The sequence below is a fragment of the Echiichthys vipera genome (assembly GCF_963691815.1).
Source record: "Echiichthys vipera genome assembly, chromosome: 20".
Classification (NCBI taxonomy): Eukaryota; Metazoa; Chordata; class Actinopteri; order Perciformes; family Trachinidae; genus Echiichthys; species Echiichthys vipera.
Window position 1 is genome coordinate 10,244,055 of NC_139845.1, and position 13,147 is coordinate 10,257,201.

The window sequence follows — 13,147 nt, forward strand, 5'->3', positions numbered from 1 at the left end:
ACACACACACATACACATATGTATAAACTATGTGCGGTCCAAGCCCACACTTGCTCTAACAAGAGATAATCTCCGACCCCTCGTTCTGAACATAGGGTTGGGTCACTTTTTGAAAAACATCCCTTTTATACAAGGAAATGGACCCTGTAACCCGCAAAACTGAAATTATGTTGTACTTGTGCAATTGTACACATTGTATCACTGTCAAACCATTCACAGAAATAAAGTGCCACTGATGACCCACGGGCCTGAACAAAATTACTTTTTTTTTTTTTTTTTTAAACAGCTACAAATTAATCTTAGGACACATTTGGGTCTGATGCCGTTTCCCGAAAGCCTGAGCATCAGCTGACATGTTGCTGATGAAGCATCTTTCCCCATAATGTAGTCTGATAGTCTAATAATGGCATCCTCACCTTCCCAACTCACACCTCTGTCCATCTCCAGCCCAGACACTGCGTAAGAACGACGATAATCTCATTTCACTAATGCTCTGCAGCCTGCATTAGAACACAGGCGAAGCACTGTCTCAGCTCGACTCTACCCACCCAGGAAACTGTGTGTGTGTGTGTGTGTGTCTGTGTGTGTGTGTGTGTGAGAGAGAGAGAGAGAGAGAGAGAAAGATGGAGAAAGGGGCCAGGGGGGCTGTGGGATAGAGGGGGCACTGAAAAATGCGGTGTAACCTGAGCTTCTTGACCCATCTGGAGAAGGCCTGCATTGACATGGGTTATCCCACAATGCACTTTGCTGCAGAGAAGATCGTTAGAGGGAGTCTGACACATGCATCAGTCTTTTGAAAGTGTTTATTTGCATCACAGATGAGGGAAAGAAAAAGCAATATAATATTGGAGAGACAAAAGTCAGCAGGTGCACAAACAGACTGAGAACATGTTGTTACATTCATGTGGCATGATCAAAGCGCAGACTGTGTAGATACATGTACACACTATACATGTCATATGTGCGTGATATGTTCTGTAACATGAGACACAAACGCAGTTAACCTGAATCAGTTGTCCAGTAAATGACAGCTTGAGCCGAGCTCTTTTATGTCAACTAGTCTCTTTGTATCGCCACAATCTCAGCACTTACCCACTCTCTTTCTGTTTTAATGGCCGACCCACACAAAAGCAGAACGGCCTCTGCACAGGTCCAAAGACGACGCCCGCAAATATAGCTAGCCTGCAGGCAAAATGGTAACAATACAAATCATATTAGCTAAAGCTGAAGTGTAGGATATAAAGAAGGATTTATGCAAAGGCAGATGAAGAGGTTTTAATCCCCAGATCCCCCTGCCACCTACATTAGCAGACCCTGACCCACATATATGGAGCTCAGTATGTAGCAGCTTTTTGCGCCATATCGCCATTGGACTGTTGGCTTTACAGCAAACCAACATCTGAAAAAGACTCCCTCGCTCTCCACCCTTTTTGTTTAGGAAGGGAGGAGGGAAAAGGGCCGCATTGAAAGAGACGGGTAAGATGACACCGCACGGTTTGCCAATTATGCCACGGAGCTAAGAGAGGAACCCCCCCTGATGGCTGGCTGAAGGCAGAATAGCTGGACCTCTATATGTGAAGTCGGCCAGCGAGTCCTTCGTGCTGCAGGGCTGAACTCACTTGATCTAACTCTGCTTCTCAAACCTGAAGACAAGACTGACTGTTGAACAGATGAATCCATTATCATAGTAACATTATCGGCATGGAGGAAACTACAAGCCATTAAATGCATGTGAGGAGGATGCAACTACTGATTATCTTAAAAATTAAACTATACATTTGTTGTTGCAACAGGAAAAATGAAAGATAATAATAATAAAGGTAATAAAACGACAGTAGTATAAAACAAATAATAATAATAATAATAATAATAATAATAATAATAATAATAATAATAGCAAATGTTTATATATGACAACCTGCAAACAGTTTCTCATTTTTGCTCAGTAAATGACGTAAAGGATTAATCGCTATTCAAACTAGTTGACAAGTCATTTACTGTTCTGTAAGTACTTATTTAAGCATTAAAAACTTGATCACTGAGATGTCACGATATCTTGGTTTGGGGTAGAAGATGGTTAACGAGTATCGTATTGTCTGAGGGAGGGACTTGGAGGAGGTGCTGATGGACGTTTTTGCATTGATTGCCCTGTAAACTCTTGTTTCCAAAAAGACTTAAATCGATTTCTGACTCAAGGTCTCATTTTCTTTATACAATATCTTACAAACAGACACCATACATATCAGATTTACACATGTCCATGTCCAGTCCTTTGCAAAAAATCAACATTTCAATTGTCTTGATACTTCTGAATTTTTCGCTTCTGTATATACAGTATGTCAATATATTGTCTCCTGTATCTCCTCTTATGTGAATCCAAGAAGGCACACAGCTTAGGGTGTTTACCTGGATTGACTTCATCAGTGTTTGACCCAAGTCTGGTCTATTCTGTGGTATCCTTAAAAGAGTCACTGGAGCTTTGAGACCGGGGTGTGCAGGGGAGGAACAGAGTCTCACCCCACCCTTCACCACCATCGGCCACTCACTCACTCAAATGTTCTAGAGATGTTTCTCCTGACAGGACTGGATGACTGGTTTTGTCTCTGCATAATTTTTTTCTTTAGCTGGTGGACGCTCTCAAGCAGTAGTTGGCAAGTCTAGAACCACCGGATCCATCTACCTCACCAGTGTGAGTTCTACCATTGCCAAACACCACCAGAGAGCCGCTGGACCTCTTCAGACCCACATGAGCCCAAAAACACGGATTCTCAGGATGTAGAGTGGTTCATATATGGAGGATATTTATACGGGAACCACTAAGATGAGATGGCATGAATTGCTTAGCAAAGGGAGTTACCTCTCTTGTGCATATAGCATGTCTTCACAATCTGGGTCCACATCCACCGAAGGACGGTGAGGAATGTTCAGAGACACCAAAATACAGCGCTTATACAGAGAAGATTACAATCCATGATTATAAAAAACGATGGAAGTCTGTCTTGTCCTATATTGGCACTACACATAATTGCTCAAAGTATATATACAGAAGCAAAAATGTGCTAGTGCCAAAATGGGCAAAGAAGAGGAGTGGCTGCATCCAAATGCAAGCAGCTGTTGTTGCAGAGGCACATCAGGACAGATAGATGTCAAAGTGCCCAGCGAGACGTGTGCAACTCAGCTCATGCAACTGCACCAAAGTTATTACATCACATTCACCCCACCCACAAGCACAGGAGAGCAGAGCCACAGATAGGATAGCGGCTATGGACGGGCATCATCAAGTGGTTCTTTCTCTGCTCTGTTTATGGCCCTATGGTAATTCACTGATAGTGAGCTTTCACAGTGAATTCTACCAGTGCCATACACAGAACAGGAGTCATTATCGCCCCAACACCTCGGCCAGCCACGCAGCCTGTGAGGATAGTGCGCCCAAGTGAAGCAAAGCTATGCAAACTCGACCAGCACCGACCCTCACACGGAGAGAAACAACAGCCTGGAGAGAGAAAGTGAGAGAAGGAGGGACAGAGATATGAGAGCAAAGTGATGTGAAACTGAAAAGAGGAGCATCCGCAGCATTTAATACGTCCACAGGTTTGCAGTGACGTAGCTTAACTCAAGATGTGCTGCACTGCAGTGGATTGAGCCACACATTGAGTAACAGGTCAAAGGCTACTGTGTCTCACTGTGGACAACTAAATATAAGTCCAGCCAATCCTAGTGTAGGAGTAAGCAAACATCCTCATCTAAGTGATAATCAGCTGCACTGCTGTCTTTAGATTTCTAGGAAAGGAGAGGCAAGTTTAACAGCTGATAAAAGGTGATTATTCTGCTTATTGAGCGTGAACAGTTATTATTAATTAGGCGCTTCAGACACAGGAAAAGGGAATTTTACAAGATTATTTTGCGATACAAACCCTGAATGCCTTGATCTTGCCCCAAAATTCTTTTGCTATCTTTTAGAAATCATTGAATAGCACAGCTGCTTAACTTTCTGCTTTGCAATTACTCTGAGTAAAACAGGATCAATTAATTTTGCCATTTTTTCCAGATTCCAATGGGAAAACACTGAATGCAACTGATGAAATAAATGTAAATTAATCTACATTAAATGTTACTATTTTGTTGGGATGCAATCAGGAAAAAAAACATGCAGGACAACACAAGGTTGGTGCAAAGAACGCCCTTAAAGTTTATAGGTAATCTCTTTATGTCCTGGCTCTGCCCTCCCCCTACACCCCAAACTTGTCCAAAGGGTGACACCCTAAACTTGACCTCTTAATTCGCTCTGTAGATTAGCGTTGTAACATTGTCCCATCAATGTCCTTCGTGGCTGCATAACGGAGACGGGCTGCCACCTTCTCTACACAGCAAGTCCCTTTTAGGCTTTTTTGAATCTTTGCAGGTTGTAATGGAAATATGTTTTAAGCGTGTATTGCAAAGACTTAATAGTTTAGACATCCTAATTATAACTTTTGGTGCCAGTTAAAGTTTTTTAGAATACAAAGTAAGTCATTCTTTTTATGTTTAATCTATAGGAAGCATTTGAAACTAAATATCTCCCTATAAAAGGCAAATTAACAACCAGCTAAACTTCTGATTATATAAGCTCCATCTATGTCTCATCTATGTAAAGCACAAATCCAAGAAAATGGCTGCCATCAGAATCAGATGTAGACATTGTGGCAAATCAACTAATGAGGCTTTCTCGTTCAATTCCGCTCAACATAAACAGTTCAGTATGGATATTAAGTCCGCGCAAATAATGATTCACAATACTGCGGTCGAGTGATAACCTTCAGTCCCAATCTCCTGACCTTGGCTGTGTTGTCAAAAGCAACTTTGCGCTGCAGATAATCCAAATCGGAGAAGCTCACCGCCCTCAGACGCCCCACCCTTGCTTCAGCCATTAACTCCCTCACCCTGGGCCCTGCAGTGCACGGAGCTCCCATTGATTCCAGCGATCAAACCATGTACTAAGTGATTCCTCAGACGCCCAAATGGCTCCCTGAGCAAGACTCCCATTGCCATTTCCTGGAGAAATCAATACCACTAAAAAGCCAAGTTGAAAAGAACCTGTGTCCTTTAAAGGCTCATGTCTTCTTTTTCCCCCCCTTCCATATACCTTAATTAGGTAATAATGGAGCTTCATGGGATTTTTGGAATATATTATTACATAAGAGTCTATGAATCCTGACAAACTTTGCTGCACAAATGTAATTCTAAAAGAATATAGGCTGTTAATATTATTTCAAAGCATGTTTGTTCATGTCTAGCTATTATCGATTTATATTTTTAGCCTTCTGCAAATATGCATTTTGTTTGAATAGTTATCTGGTGAACAGATGACATACAAAGTCATCTTGCTTTGATGTGTCATCAAGGGCAGCTGTTAAAATACACAGCCCATCTGCATGAGCCTAAACATAATCAGGAACCCCCTTATTTCACGAGGATCCTTTAGAAACTGATGTCATTCATGTGAAAATTGTTCATTTTTAAGGTTTACACATGTTCAGTAAATGTGCAGCTGCTATACACACTGTCACGAGTTTTTATTTAATTTATCCTTAATGAACAATAGTAATATAGAACATATTACAAGGATTCTGTATAAATATACTAATACAAACGTCAGTTCACATGAGTATATTGCAGTGAATGATGAAAAAGACAGTTCTGACTATGGCAGGCACGTCATCGTGTGTTGAGAAATCATTTTTCTCCTCGTTATTAATCAACATGGGAATTTACTAAACCGCTTTTTTAGACTGAGATGTTAACATTGCATGGTCCGGACTGCCTTTTGTCTCTGGCATCGTTAATTGAACCCCAAAGCAGCTCCAAAGCCCCTTCAGTTAATCGCATTTGTCTGAATCGGGAGTCTACAAGTCCTCAACTTCACGGTTATTTCAGGAGGATTTATCGCTCCTCTAAATCCTGCAGCAAGATTCAAACTCACTATCAGGCATGCGACCTGAACTAATTGACTGTATGTCGGGTTCAGGAATAAACTAAAGAAATAGGCCTTTAGAACAAGATGAAAATTGTATTTTTTTAAATTGTATTCATTTTATTCTAATGCGACTTTATAATGTTGTTACTTTATGACTTGGTCGATATTATTATCTAAGAGCCTACAGTTTTATTGCAGTTACACCCCACTAATGTACAAATGTGATTCATGTTATTTCCTCATGTAATTATTTAATCCTCTATACACCATCCTGACTATCCTCTGTCGATGTGCGTAAAATTTACAAGATACCAAAGTCAGTATTAATCCATAGGATTAGGCTGCGTAAACCTGGGTACTTCGGTATTCATTACAGTTGAAGAAGCAGGTGCAATGTGATTAAGACGTAGCTACAAACAACCTCGGAAATAACACATGGAAATTGTTATAATGCGTTTTTATTTAAACGTAAGCAATTAATGGCGGACAATTTATTTCTTATATCACTGTAATTGTTTTCTTTTTCTTTTTTTTCTGATCACATTCAACCTGTTTGGACTTTTTGCGCGTCAATCCAGTAGAAGATTACAAAATCACACTGCGTTAAACTTGTTTTTTTCTTCCAGGTTTTAAATGCACGGCCTGAATCCCAGAAATTACAGACCTGTTGGGGCTTTTTTTTCCCCAGGATGAATGAAAAAAATGGCATCGAGCGTTTTACACAGCAACATCTCCTTATTTTTGGAAGGCCGTGCCTCTTTTTTTTTTTTTATGAAGGTTCATCGCGTAGTCTAGCTCTCTTTAAGTGTTGTTTCTAAGCTCAACGCCTTATCATCATAGTCTAACTGAGGAGTAAAAGTGGGAAAATATCAAATATGGTTCATACCTTCCTCCGAGTCCATCGTTGTGCGTCACACCTGAAGCTACAAACTGCACTGAAGTCGAACCCATCAGACATTTAAAGTCCTTAACTTATTTATACAATTCAAAGAGTTCCACTATTAAATTGGTGTTGAGGCAACACAAGCGTTCCGGTCCGTGTTGCCCGCAGCAGGGCTGCAGAATTACAATGAAACAAAAGAAATCCAAGCAGCATTCTGAACTTCCTGAGTATCAAATGTCAATTTGAGCCCTGCGCTCCTCTTCTCCTCTCCCCTCTCTCCTGCCGATTCCCTCTCTCTCTCTCTCTTTCTCTCTATCTCTCTCTCTCTCTCTCTCTCTCTCTCTCTCTCTCTCTCCCCAAACTCACCCTCCTCCCTTTTTTTTTCTTTTTCTTACCTGCGCGTCCAAACTGCACACTGGCAGAAAGAAAGGTGCCCCGCGCACGTTTTTAAAGGCGCAGACACACAAAGGAGAGCTGGTTACAGCTTAGTGTGGGAATAAAAGAGCCTCCCTTACAAATGTGCAACATGTTTAATATTCCGCGTTTGAGTCCTTTAAAAACACAGCTGTCATGACGGGTACATTATCTAGGCTGCATGTGCATTCATATCATTTCATATTTTCTTTAGACCAACTTTCAATTTTACAGATATGTACATTTCTAATCTAGGCCTAGTGCGAACCTGCCTCCATATTTTAAATTTGAGACATAAAACTAGGCTAAATACAAAAACTTCTAATGGTAAAACCCGTACCTGTGTGTATCTGTGTTCACAACAGTGGACGTTTTTTTAGACGCTTCCATTCAGTCTCCCTCCAGCTGGTTGAGGCTGCGGGCGCAAGGATTCACCCGGTACAGAAAGACACATTTCCAAGCACCAACGCAATAATCCAAACTGCCTGTGCCTCTCTCTCTCTGTTGTTGATGCGTTCACGGCCTCGGCTGCCGAGCCCTGAAGTCTCTTTAAGGTGGATCTGAACGAGGCGAGGAGAATTTAAAGGTGGCGGTGTTTGAACCCGGCGGACTGCTGCAGTCTGAGCGGATGAGGCTTGGTTTTGTCTCTCCGGATTAAACGATTTCCTGACGAATAATTTGAACCAACCCCCTGTTTAGAATGTCCCGGCCCGAGGAAAGACAAGACACTTTACTGCCACTGAGACACCCAGATCAAACTGTGTCTATTTCATTTTCACACTTTAGTTTTAAACATGTATTTGTTTGGGCAGGTAAGAATAAAAGGGACATTGTAGCTTTAAATAAAGCATAGATTCAAAAAAGGTAAGATTCTTCGTGTTATTCATATGTTGATACACACATTTCTGGTGTGCTTAATTTTGATTACATTTCAATCTAAACGTATCTAATGTTCTTCTGCAGACATTTACTACTGCAATTCAACCTTTATATATAACAAAGTCTCACACAGACCTGTTTTTCCCCTTTAATCCTAAAAGACCTTAGGCAGCAGGGATGAGGCCTGGGGCCTGTGGTTTAAGCGCAGGTCGGTAGTTTATCTCAGCAGCACCTGCAGACCACGATGCTGTTCATGGATAGAAACAGTGTGAGAGACACTGAATGAACTAAAATTACATGTTAACCTTATTGGGCCTGAATTCTGCTACAAAATGTGGAGACCAAACAGACTCCCCGTTAAACTGACTACTGTCTGTAGGCCTATAATGCTTTTTTTTCAGATATTAAACCGAGCATACATCAGATAGACTATTTGGCGCAGCTTCCCAGCCCCCCATCCCGGGATTAGTTTGAGTCGGCTGATGCTGTTGAGGCTGCAGTTCTTGGGTCGAGATGCTGCAGGATCAAATGACCACGTCCAGATGGCTAATGATTATCAAATACTGCATTTAAAGCCTGCACTAGTGCTTACTCCGTATACACATTGCGTGATAATTCCTGTTAAAGGAAAGCAGGGAAAAATACCTTTAGCTACCAAAAAAAAAACATTTTGTTGTTGCCACATAATATATTCTCCTATATGGTTATCACCTATAGGCTATTGTAGATATTTTCTGTCCCTTTCTTTAGGAATCTGTCACTAAAAACCCCATCCAGTCCAAACCATACAACCTGATGTCTGCCTGATGGAGGCCGGTGTCCTGGTGCAGCAGCTTCTCTGGGCCTTCCGCGGCCTAGGTGTTGCTCCTCATAGGCTACCCAGGTTTTACGCAGAGCTGCGCGCCGTGAGTGGGCCCCCTGCTGAAGTGGGAGCCCGAGATGTCCCCCGTTCACTTTTGGATGCCTAATATATGAGGTCGAGCTCCTCTCCTCTGGCCAGTCAGAGTCCATTCGCCCGCTGTTGATAATTAGACAGATAACAAGGTGGACGAAACTCGTGTAATATTTAGAGGTGATTGGGCCGGGTTTGGTTACACTCCTTTTCAGGAGAGGATAGCGACAGTGAAATCAATCCGCGGTGACTCGCCGCTGCTGCTCAGCGTTGAGGAGTCCGGGAGCCCGAAGCCTCTCCAAGCCTTGACGCGGTTTCCACCTGGAAAAGCTGAAACCAGAGCCGCGGATCATCTGTGCGAGAGGCCGGCGTGTATAGGAGATGAGTAGCCCTCCTCAATGAATATTTAAAACACTAATTTGGTTCTTTGCTGTCGTGCCGGAGCCTGATGAAACAGGTGCCAGCAGAGGGATCGGGTGGACGCGGTGCGTTTGTGCCGCCACCGGTCTCCCGTGAAGGCCACATGATAGGATAGGATGAAATAATAATGCGGCAGGAATTAGTCTGCTGCTCCTAAAGAAACGGCTACTATAGAGATCACTTTATTGAGGATGCAAGACAGTGCTCCGGAAAAATGAAAAGGCAGGGATCACGTTTCATTAGAAATCCTCACAAATAACTGAAATAAATGTTGAAAAAGATCAGTTATGTCACAGACTCCATAAGGACGCGCTGGATAATTTCAGCAAAGCTCTACACATTCATTCACATCTGATACAGTGAATTAAATTACTGAGCCAGTTGTAATTTATTTTAAATGAAGGGGATGGATAAAAATAAATACAATGACAAGACTTTTGGAATGATATTACATCAAACGGAACAGGAGTGATAATTATTACTGATTTCTGTGGGGGGAATTGTTAATTCTCTCCTGGTATGAAATAAAATTTTAGCTCCAACCAGCGTTACTTCTGCAGAGGATTACTGCAGAGAAAGGGGGATTATTTACTGCCCTCAGAGCGTGCAGCATCAGTACTCTGGAAAATAAAACATGTTAAGATGTCAAAATAAGGTCATGAAATAAGGCCAACAACATCTGACAACTGGCTATGTCTAGGGATGCTTAATATTGAAAAAGCAGATGTGATAAAAGTAAAACTGTTTTTTTTTTTTAAAGCCAACATTTTGTTCATATTAATGTTTTTTTATGTGATTTTGTCCATACAAAGCACATCTACGGGTCTACACCACTGCCACTGTCTCTCTGCTGTCTGCTTCTGTTGCAGCAAAGGAGTGGATGGGTGGGGGCCAGTGGTGGTGGTGGTGGTGGTGGTGGTGGTTGTGAGTGGGGGCATGTTAATCAGTGGGTCATCTATTAGTAAAATCCCAGGCATCATTGTATTGCTGTTGCTGCTGCACCATCACCCACCCCCCACTGTGCCAGTGAAACTGAGAGCTTGTAACCTGAGAGAGCCCACTGCCTGCCACCCAGCCCGGCTTGAGAAACCCAATGCCGCATGTTGGTGACGCTTAACCCAGATTGGTTGACGGGCTGTCAGCTCACCAGCAGCAGGGCATGTTGGGGGGAATATAAAAGAAGGGAATTAGCGACAAGAGAAGGAACTAAATCAGCTTTTTTTTAATTCTTAGGTACTTTGGTCAAACCGTTTTATGATATTGCACCATGCAGTGTCGATCCATGGAGGCCTCAAACAAGGCATGATGGGAAATATCAGCAGTTATACCGAGTCTTTTCTAAACATGGATGAGTATAACTCGAGCTAGGGCCTTCATTAAATAATACGCATATGGTAGATTTACTGCTAAAAGCTTTGCTATAGAAAATACCGCAGCCAAGAGTGATTGATCATAACTTGCAGCAGACAGCCCATGAGCCTAATGTGGAGCCTCAGGGCATTGTAATGCCTTAAAAGGCCACAGCAGCACAGGTCACCTGACTACCCTGCTTGGTGAGGACCAATCAGACAACTGACATTACGTCATGGAGGCCCACAGTTAGTCTTGACCAACGCACTGCGGATAAAACAGAAGCTTTAAATATTTCATTGAGGATCTCAGGTTGCTGGACTTCTGGAGGTCAGGACTTCGAAGAGACAATGCTGCTCCCTCTCTCCATCCTCCTCCTCCTCCTCCTCCTCCTCCTCCTCCTTTTTGATGCAGGAGAAAGACGAAAACAGAGGGCTGGGTTTTTCAACCTGAAAGAGGCAGTTTGAACAATAGTCCTAAACCAGGGGACTTGAAATAAAAGCACGGTGACTGTAAGGTTGTCCCAGCTACATTTTTTCAAATGCATCCAACATGCTGTGCTGACTTGTGTCTCCTCAGAGTTATTTGGGGTTTAGGGATGCAAAATTGCTGCTCCATTATGACAGGTGTCACAGAAAGAACCTGTACCTCTCCTATACCTGTTTAAAAAGAATTCCATCTGTATCATTGAGACTTCAAATTAAGGACTGTGGGTGTAGTGTATTTAATATGAGGGTCAAATTAGAGAAGAAATTGCTTGAAGCTTGACCCATACGGACTAAAAGTCCAGATACCTCTGCTAGTGCTGCATCGATTTTGGAATATAACTCTACGGAAGTGCATTGCGAAATTGTTGGAGTGCTCCTTTAATTTGTAGTCACATAATGCTGATACAATATGAGGAAATACTGTAGCACTGCCCTTACAACAGCCATCTATAGATTAACAGACACGTGTCGATCACCTCACTGACATTCCTGGCCTGGATGAAGACCCTCTAAGGGCACGGATCTGGACAGGCTGGAGCTTGTAGCCTGGCACAGGATGTACAGTACAGAAAAAGATGTGTGTATACAGGAAGAGTGCAGAGTACCTTATAATGTACAGTAAGGCAATTCAATCCAACTTCTTATTACAGTCTCACAAGACAACACAATGTTAAGAAAGATTAAAGGTCCCATATTGTAAAAAAGTGAGATGTCATGTCAATTTTTTATTATAAAGCACGTTGAGGTGCTATATAAATACTGTGAAAATATTTTTATAAAAACTCAACCCAAAGGGAAATGACTACAGCCTGTATTCACAAACTTTAAACGAGTCGTCAGGACTTCTGTACGGTTGTGATGTCACATTCATACTGTATATATACATATATATATATATATATATACAGTATATCGGTAGAGGTAGGTAGAAAGTGGTAGAAAGTGCTGCTACAGTGCCGTTACAGTCATTCCCCGACTGCAATGAGCACAGATGTAGAAACCCTGGAAGCACTGACCAATCAGACCAGACTGGGTTTCTTTTGGACGGGAGCTTAAAGAAACAGGCGCCTAAAGAAACAGGCGCTAAAACTGAGCGTTTCAGATGGAGAGTGAACACAGGTATATTCTGACAGACATCATAAGACAAATAATTCGTTTTATGATCATTAAAGCATGTAACCATGTTCTAGTAGAAACTCAAAATAAAATGATGAACCTGGAAATGCATAATAGGGGACCTTTAAATTTCCAACACAGTAAAAATCAACATCTGAGAAATATCAAACCGGAGAGAGATTTGACATCTCAGCACTGCCACAGAAATGAAGACAACAGGAAGAGAGAGCAGATTGCTGCGTGACAGAATACATTTTTCAGAGTAGAGGGGATTAAACAGCCTTATGTCACAGCATTTATTTCCCCCTGCTGTGATTATACAGAGGGTGTTTCAGCAGAGGATTGAGGATGAAGATTGAGACAGTGCCCTCATCTGGCTCACTTGTGAAACTGCTTCCATCATTGCATGCGAAGGCTGCCCTCACAGCAAGGTTAATCTCACAGTCCAATGTCCCCTTCAAAATAAAATCCCAGTCAGAAGCTCAGATGCTTAGCAGATTTGGCACAGATCACTGCAGTATACAAGACTTATGCAATGCTATATAAACCCAAACAGGACCTGGAAAGGTTGACACACCGGTAAACCAATGTAACAGCTAATACTGTAGAATGTGTGCTTTGAAGGAAAACTGAGAAGTCTTGGGTGTATTTCAGACTGGAGGTACTGGGGTACTAACCTCATTCTCAAGTTTCACAGGGATCATGCCAGACAGTGGCCCATATTGTACAAGCTTGACTGAGATTGGATGTAG